Source organism: Tursiops truncatus, chromosome 3, assembly GCF_011762595.2.
Source record: "Tursiops truncatus isolate mTurTru1 chromosome 3, mTurTru1.mat.Y, whole genome shotgun sequence".
Classification (NCBI taxonomy): domain Eukaryota; kingdom Metazoa; phylum Chordata; class Mammalia; order Artiodactyla; family Delphinidae; genus Tursiops; species Tursiops truncatus.
In genome coordinates this window covers 159,184,035-159,192,532 of record NC_047036.1, presented here as the reverse complement: position 1 = coordinate 159,192,532, position 8,498 = coordinate 159,184,035, and positions in this window count along the sequence as shown.

The following is an 8,498-nucleotide window of genomic DNA, read 5'->3' as shown; positions in this document are numbered from 1 at the left end:
GTCTTCGTTGCTGCATGCAGGCTTTCTCAGTAGCAGCGAGTGGGGGCTGCTCTTCGTTGCAGTGCGTGGGCTTCTCATTGCGGTGGCTTCTCTTGTGGAGCACAGGCTCTAGGCGCATGGGCTTCAATAGTTGTGACACGTGGGCTCAGTAGTTGTGGCTTGCAGGCTTTAGAGCACAGGCTCAGTAGTTGTGGCGCACGGGCTTAGTTGCTCCGCGGCATGTGGGATCTTCCCGCACCAGGGCTTGAACCCATGTCCCCTGCATTGGCAGGCGGATTCTTAACCACTGCGCCACCAGGGAAGCCCGGGAGTGAGTTTGATGAGTGCGTTTGGCTGCAAGTAAGAGACACAAGGACTAAAAGAAAGGGACTTTCCTGGCGGTCCAGTGGTTAAGACTCCACGCTTCCACTTCACGGTGCACAGATTCAATCCCTGGTTGGGGAACTAAGATCCCACGTGCCACGCAGTGCGTCCAAAAAAAAAAAAAAAAACTACAACAAACACAGGGATAAGCCATAGCTCAGCAACTCTGCCCTCAAGAGACTCTCGCACCTGGGTAAGACTGGAAGCAGCCTCAACGTCGTGGTATCTTCACAAAGGGAGAATATGATACAGGTGTGAAGTGGATAAGCCATAGGTGTCTGCATGACGTCAGAAGAGGCAGCCTGCAGGTCCTGAGCATCCCTGCACATTCTTGCTGACTGTGCCAGACTGCAGACCTGTACTTCTCCCAAGACTAAGCAGTTTCCGTAGCTAAGCACACAGCCTACTCAGCATGACTTTCTTTTTTTTGCCGTGCAGCATACGGGATCTTAGTTCCGCGACCAGGGATCAAACCCGTGCCCCCTGAAGTGGAAGCGTGGAGTCTTAACCACTGGACTGCCAGGGAAGTCCCCCGACAGCGTAACTTCTGACTAACTGTTTGATCCCTGATGGAGGGAAGCTGGCTTGTTTGCTGCTTTCTACAAAAGGTGCTCAGCCCTTGACCCTGTATCCCTCAGCATATGGGGTCCATCCTCAGCCCTTGACCCTGTATCCCTCAGCATATGGGGTCCATCGTGTCACCCATGGGGCTTGGGGACTGAGGCTCATGCTGCTTGCTGTCCTGCGAGGAATTAACCATCTTGCTCTGATGCACTGAGTCCCACAGTTGACTCCACACCTATGGACGAGGGACAGGCTTACTTCTCTAGGAAGTGAGCTTCTTCATTCTGACAAATGACATGAATGAAGTGTGATGTTGAGTGAAAAAAAGTCCCAGAAGGCTTCAAAGAGCATTACACTACGTTTATAAAGCTCAAAAGACATACAAGATACATCCACAGAGATTTTGTTTAAGGATAATTGTGTGATTAATAAAAAATAATAAGTATAAAACTAACTGTTAAAAAAATTGAGGATTCTACCTCATACACATCAGGCTACTATCAAAAAACAAAAACAAAATAAAACAGAAAACAAGCATTGGCAAAGATGTGGCGAAATTGGAACCTCTGTGCACTGTAGGTGGGAATGTAAAAGGATATAGCTGCTGTGGAAAACGGTATGGTGGTTCCTCAAAAGATTAAAAATACGGAATGTAAATTGGTGCAACCACTATGGAGAAGAGTATGGAGGTTCCTTTAAAAACTATAAATAGAGTTACCATATGATCCTGCAATCCCACTTCTGGGCATATATCTGGAAAAGACAAAAACCCTAATTCAAAAAGATACATGCACCCCAATGTTCATAGCAGCACTATTTACAATAGCTAAGACATGGAAGCAACTTAAATGTCCATCAACAGATGAATGGATAAAGAAGATGTGGTACATATATACAATGGAATATTACTCAGCCATAAAAAGAAGGAAATAATGTCATTTGCAGCAACATGGATGGACCTAGAGATTATCATACAAAGTGAAGTAAGTCAGAAGTAGAAAGACAAACACCATATCATATCACTTATATGTGGAATCTATAATGTGACACAAATGAACTTATTTACAAAACAGAAATAGACTCACAGACATAGAAGACAAACTTATGGTTACCAAAGGGGAAAGCGGGGGGATAAACTGGGAATTTGGAATTAAGAGATACACACTACTAGATATAAAATAGATAAACAACAAGGACCTACTGTATAACACAGGGAACTATATTTAATATCTTGTAATAACCTATAACTGAAAAGAATCTGAAAAAGAATATATATATATAAAAGAATATATATATATAACAGAATCACTTTTTCTGTACACCTGAAACATTGTAAATCAACTATACTTCAATTTAAAAAATTAAAAATAGAATTAGCGAGTGATCCAGCAATTCCACTTCCGGGTATATGCCCAAAAGAATAGAAAGCAGGGTCTCAAAAAGATATTTGTGCACCCATGTTCATAGCAGTGTTATTCACAATACCTAAAACATGGAAGAAACCCAAGTGTCCATCATCAGAAGAATGGATAAGCAAAATGTGGTCAATGGAATATTATTCAGCCTTAAAAAGGAAAGAAATTCTGCAATATGCTACAGCTGGATGAACCTCGAGGACATTATGCTTAGTGAAATAAGCCAGACACAAAAAGACAAATCCTATATGATTCCACTCAGACGAGGTAGTCAAGAGTAATCAAAATCATAGAGACAGAAAGTATAATGGTGGTTTCCAGGGGTTGGGGGAAGGGGAGAAATGGGAGATGGTGTTCAGCAAGTACAGAATTTCGGTTTTACAAGTGAAAAGAGTTCTGGGGATGGATGGGGGTGATGGTGGCACAACACTGGAATGTATTTAAAACCACTGAACTGTACACTTAAAAATGGTTAAGACGGTAAATTTTAGGTTATGTGTATTTTAACACAATTTTTAAAAATGAAGGATTGAAAAAAAAGAAACACAAAACCAAGGGCAGTGATTGCCTCAGGGAGTGGGGGAGGCAGGGAGGTGGGAATAGGGAGCAGGAAAGTGTGTGTGATGATATTGATGAAGATCTAGTGCTTAGTACACAATGCCATGTGGGCCTCTGCACAGGACAGCTCACAACATAGCAACTGGCTTCATCGGGGAGAGAGAGAGACAGAGAGAGACAGAGAGAGACAGAGAAATCCCAGTCCTTTGTAACCTAATCCTGGAAGTGACATCCCATTACTTTTGTAATCATCTATTGGTTAGAAGGGAATCACAAAGTCTAACCCACGTCAAGGGGAGAAGATTACACAAGGGCTTGAAAACCAGGCAGAGATGATTGGAGGCCATCTTGGGGGTTCCCTAATTATGGCCACATTCCCCTTGATTTCAAATTCCTGCCCTAACCCTGAAGCTTACAGGAGTTTGGTTTCTGAGCCTGCGGCATTTTGGCCTGCTTTTTCTGCTGGAACAAATGCATTGGAATTGAATGACAATAGAGAACAACCCCCCATCAGAAATAAATTGGAAAGATAATCCTGCTACAGGTTTACAAGGGCTCCACTGATGATTTTCATAAAAAAAAAAAGAAAGAAAGAACTGGGGTTTCTGTGTCAAAAAATAAAAGGAAAGCATTTGAGGATCCTGGCCTACCCAACATGAAACTATACACAAAACCCAACTCTGGGTGTATTAAAGATTTAAATGTGAAAAGCAAAATGATAAAGATTTTAGAAGTCAATGTAAGAGAATAGCTTCATGACCTTGACACAAGGAAAAAAATTTAAACAAGACACAAAAAGCATAAAAGAAAAATACAGGAAAAGATGATCAACTCAACACCATTAAAATGAAGAATTTCAGTTCATCGAAAGACTGTGAAGAGAGTGAAACAACAAGGCAAATACTGGGAGAATATATTTGCAACACATGCGACCAAGAAAAATATAGTATCTGTAAAGAACTCTGAATCAACAAGGGGCAGATCACATCCTGTAGAAAAATGGGCTAAAGCATGAATAGGCATTTCCTGAATGGAAAACTTGATGGCTGATAAAAATATGGAAAGACACTCCTGGTAATCAGAGAGTGAAAATGAGAGCCACAGTGAAATTGTATTACCAGGGCTGACGTGACCATATGGGACCTTCTTTCCATCTTGCTTCTTCCACCTCAGGGTCCAAGATGGCTGCTCCAGCTGGCGGTAAAAGGGAAGGGTCTGAGGGGGGCAAATCTTGTCCCTTTAGGTAAGACTGAGAGGCTGTGACCATCACCTCCACTAGGGGTCGTCAGACCAGAACCTCATTACTGCGTGTGCCTAGTTGCAAAGGGTGCTGGGAAATGTACTCTTTGCTCTGAGCAGCCATTTTCCCAACCAAAGTTATAGTTCTATAGGAGAAAAGAATGTTTATTGGGGCAAAAGTAGAAGTTTCTACATGGTCCTACTGTATAGCACAGAGAACTATATTCAATATCTTAGGATAAACCACAATGGAAAAGAATATTTTTCTAAAAAGAATGTGTATATATATATGTATATGTATAACTGAATCACTTTGCTGTACGGCAGAAATTAACACAACATTATAAGTCAACTATATCTCAATAAAAAAAAATTGATTAAAAAACAAAAACTAGAAGTTTCTGGCGGACGACCCAGCTCCCAAACTCATCCAACCAGGAGTCAACAAACTTTTTCTGCAAAGAGCCAAATAGTAAACATCTTAGGCCATACAGTTTCTGACACCACTCTTCAACTCTGCCGCTGTAGCATGAAAGCAGCCACACATAAATGAATGGCGGGGCTCAGTGCCCAAAAAACTTTACCTGGAAAAACAAGCAGCTATAGTCAAACAAATCCTTGTCCACACATGTTCAAGGCAGCACTGTTCACAATAGCCAAGGGTTGGAAACAACCCAAATGTCCATCAGCAGAGGAGTGGATGAACAAAATGCATTCCATATAGTGGAATATTATTTGGCTTTAAAAAAGGAACGAAGCACTGATGCATGCTGTAATGTAGATGAACCTCAAAAACATGATGAGTGAAAGAAACCAGACACAGAAGACCACATAGTATATGCTTCCATTCATATGAAATGTTCAGAGGAGGAGACAGAAGGCAGATTGTCAGAAGCTGCAGGGAGGGGGAGCTGGGGAGTGACAGCTAATGGGTACAGGGTTTCCACTGGGGTGCTGAAAATATCCCACAACCAGACAGAGATGATGGTTGCATAATTTTGTGAATGTATTAAATGTCACTGAATTGTACACTTTAATTGGTTAATTTGACATTATGTGAATTTCACCAAAATAAACACTAATAAATAAATATATTTTTTTAAAAAGACGTGTAGCAGCTGTGGAACACTGGATGAGAGTTCCTCAGAAAATTAAACATAGAGTTACATATGCTCCAACAATACATTTCTGGGTGCATACCCAAAAGAACTGAAAGCAAATATGGAACAGACACTTGTACACCTACGTCCATAGCAGCTTTATTCAGTATAGGCAAAAGGTGGAAGCCATCCAAGTGTCCACTGGCAGAAGAATGGATAAACAAAATGTGATGTATACTTACATGCAGTGGAATTGAGGCGGGAGATAGACGGGCCCCAGGCTGAGCAGCTGAAGTCTGTCCCCTGTGGACAGATACTCTAAGATAAAGATAATGGCAGGGGGGGAGAGGAGCTGAGTCCTGCCTGGATAAAAGATAAAGAGACCACATATTTCTCATTCTCGAGGTCAGGGAGAACTTCCCGACTACACATGCGCAGAAAGGCTCCTCCGGGGCCAAAAAAGGAGGGGGGGGCGCCACCCCATATTAGATGTCAACCTTCCCACAGGCCTCTACGCTGGAATCCGTCTTGGCTAAGAGATGCGCGTGCACACAGGGGAGGACCCTGAGTTATACCAAATACGGACTCAGAGCCAGGCAAAGCGAGATGATTGACCAGAGGAAACCCAGAAGAAATGCCCTGTATAAATGATTTGAACTACCACGAAGGCGCAACTCTCCCTCTGAGCCTACCCATGTGTGTCTATTCACATGTACTCTTTTTTCCTCCTAGTAAACACTTCACTTTTTTCCATCCCATTATTGAAATTCATTTCTACAAAGCAGACAAGCCAGGGCCTTGTCACTAGCCACTGGCCCTCGTAGCCTGGTAGCTAGGATTCCGTGCTCTCGCTGCTGTGGCCTGGCTTCAGTCTCTGGTCGGGGAACTGAGATCCTGCTTCAAGCCACTGGCGGCCGAGGCCACCCAAAAGCAGAATATTATTCAGCCTGAAAAAGGAAGGAGGGCTTCCCTGGTGGCGCAGTGGTTGAAAGTCCGCCTGCCGATGCAGGGGACACGGGTTCGTGCCCCGGTCCGGGAAGATCCCACATGCCGCGGAGCGGCTGGGCCCGTGAGCCGTGGCCGCTGAACCTGCGCGTCCGGAGCCTGTGCTCGGCAATGGGAGAGGCCACAACAGGGAGAGGCCCACGTACCGCAAAAAAAAAAAAAAAAAAAAAAAAAAAGAAGGAAGGAGATTCTGGCTCCTGCTACAACATGGCTGAACCTGGAGGGCTTTATGCTGAGTGAAAGAAGCTACATACAAAGTGACAATTACTGTATGATTCCACTTATATGAGGTCCCTAGAGCCATCACATTCATAGAGACAGAGAGTGACAATTACTGTACGATTCCACTTATATGAGGTCCCTAGAGCCATCACATTCATAGAGACAGAGAGTGACAATTACTGTACGATTCCACTTATATGAGGTCCCTAGAGCCATCACATTCATAGAGACAGAGAGTGACAATTACTGTATGATTCCACTTATACGAGGTCCCTAGAGCCATCACATTCATAGAGACAGAGAGTAGAGTGGTGATTGCCAGGGGCTGGGGGAGGGGAGAACGGCGAGTTAGTCTTTACTGGGGGCTGGGTTTCAGTTTGGGAGGATGAAAAAGTTTGGAAATGGATAGTGGTGATGGCTGCACAACAGTGTGAGTACATTGACTGCCATGAGATTGCACACTTCGATAGGGTTAATTTTACGTTACCTGAGTTTCATCTCAATAAAAAAGACACTTTTTTTTAAACAACAAAACATGGCTGGCCAGATTCAGGCCATCGTTTGCCAACCCCTGACTTAATCCATTCGTCTTCAACTTCCCCTCCTCTTTCTCCCCGCTTTTCCCAACCTTAAGCTAAACCCTAGCACCGCCCTTATGCTCACCCCACCCTCCAGTCTCACCTGAACCCTCCGGTTCGGCCTCCCCCCCTTCCCCCACCCGCCTTAAACTACCATAGTCCCGCCCCCACTATTTACCCAAGCCTCCTTGTCACAACACCTGCCAACAGGGCAGGACCACCCAGGGAATGTCAACAAAATGCGCAGTCAGTTCCTGGAGGTTGTAACACAATTATGTGACTCATGACCTACGTAAGATTACATTTCATTCCCTCATTTGTTATATTGCATTATCATTATTCTGCTCCTAACCCTGCAATTACATGGAATGGTTGCTATGATTACGCAGCCTGCAATTACACAATCATTCTTACCATCACCACAACGTACAGTCATAAACGAGGGGGAGTGGTGGGTTGATATCGGCACCCACTCCCACCCAACCCCTTTCTGGGCAGAAGCTGCAAAGCCGCAACCACGCTGGAAGAAGTCCCTGCAGCTGTGCCTGTGCTCCGGTCCACCGGCCAGAGGTGACCTTGGGGCGGTTTGGAGGCAGAAGAAACCGGAGCTGTCTTGGTTTCGCTTCCTCTTCCCTCTGCCGGAAGCAGGGCATGGAAGCATCTGATATTTTGGAATCCAAATTCCCTTGTTCAGTGACAAGCTTGGAGGGCACTGCAAAGCAGTTGTGATGGAGGCAAAGGTAGCATCCTATTCCTGAATCACAGAGACAGGGTGTGTGCCCCAAGTTGGAGGTTTCAAGGACCTCCCGACTCTCTGCCTTCTGTGAGCGTGGGGTGCCTCAGTTCCCCCGGTGAGCCAGTTCTGTGGAGTCATTCCTGTAGGAATGTTCTGGAAGGAAGGATGCGGTTCTCCCGGATGTGCAGAGAGCAAAGGGGAGATCAGAGTTAGGTAACTGGATGGGGGCATCGAAAGAAAACTCAGGTTCCCAGGCACCACCTCCAAGCTTCTGACCCCTTCAGTCTGGAGGCAGAGCCTGAGAATCTACGTTTGAATCAGAGACATTTCATAGCAAAGGAAATTTCACTCGTGCCACGAAGACGACTCTTCTAGAGACTTCTGTCCCCAAAGGGCTGTGGACTTTTGGGGCCGGATCATTCTTTGTTATGGGTCCCCCCTGTGCACTCAGGGAATTTAATTTCTGTCCACTAGATGGCAGGAGCACCCACCCCCAGTCATGACAACCAGAAACGTCTCCAGACATCGCCAAATGTCCCTGAGGGACAAAATCCGCCCCCCGCCCCCCAAATTGAGATCCACCAGGTTAAAATAAGATTTGGAAACATGGCATGTAACGGTAACACATGAGAAACGACTCCAGTGTTCTACGAGAGGGGACTGGCTAATGAACTGGGATCATCCACCCTCGCGGATACATGATGAATAACTAAGATTT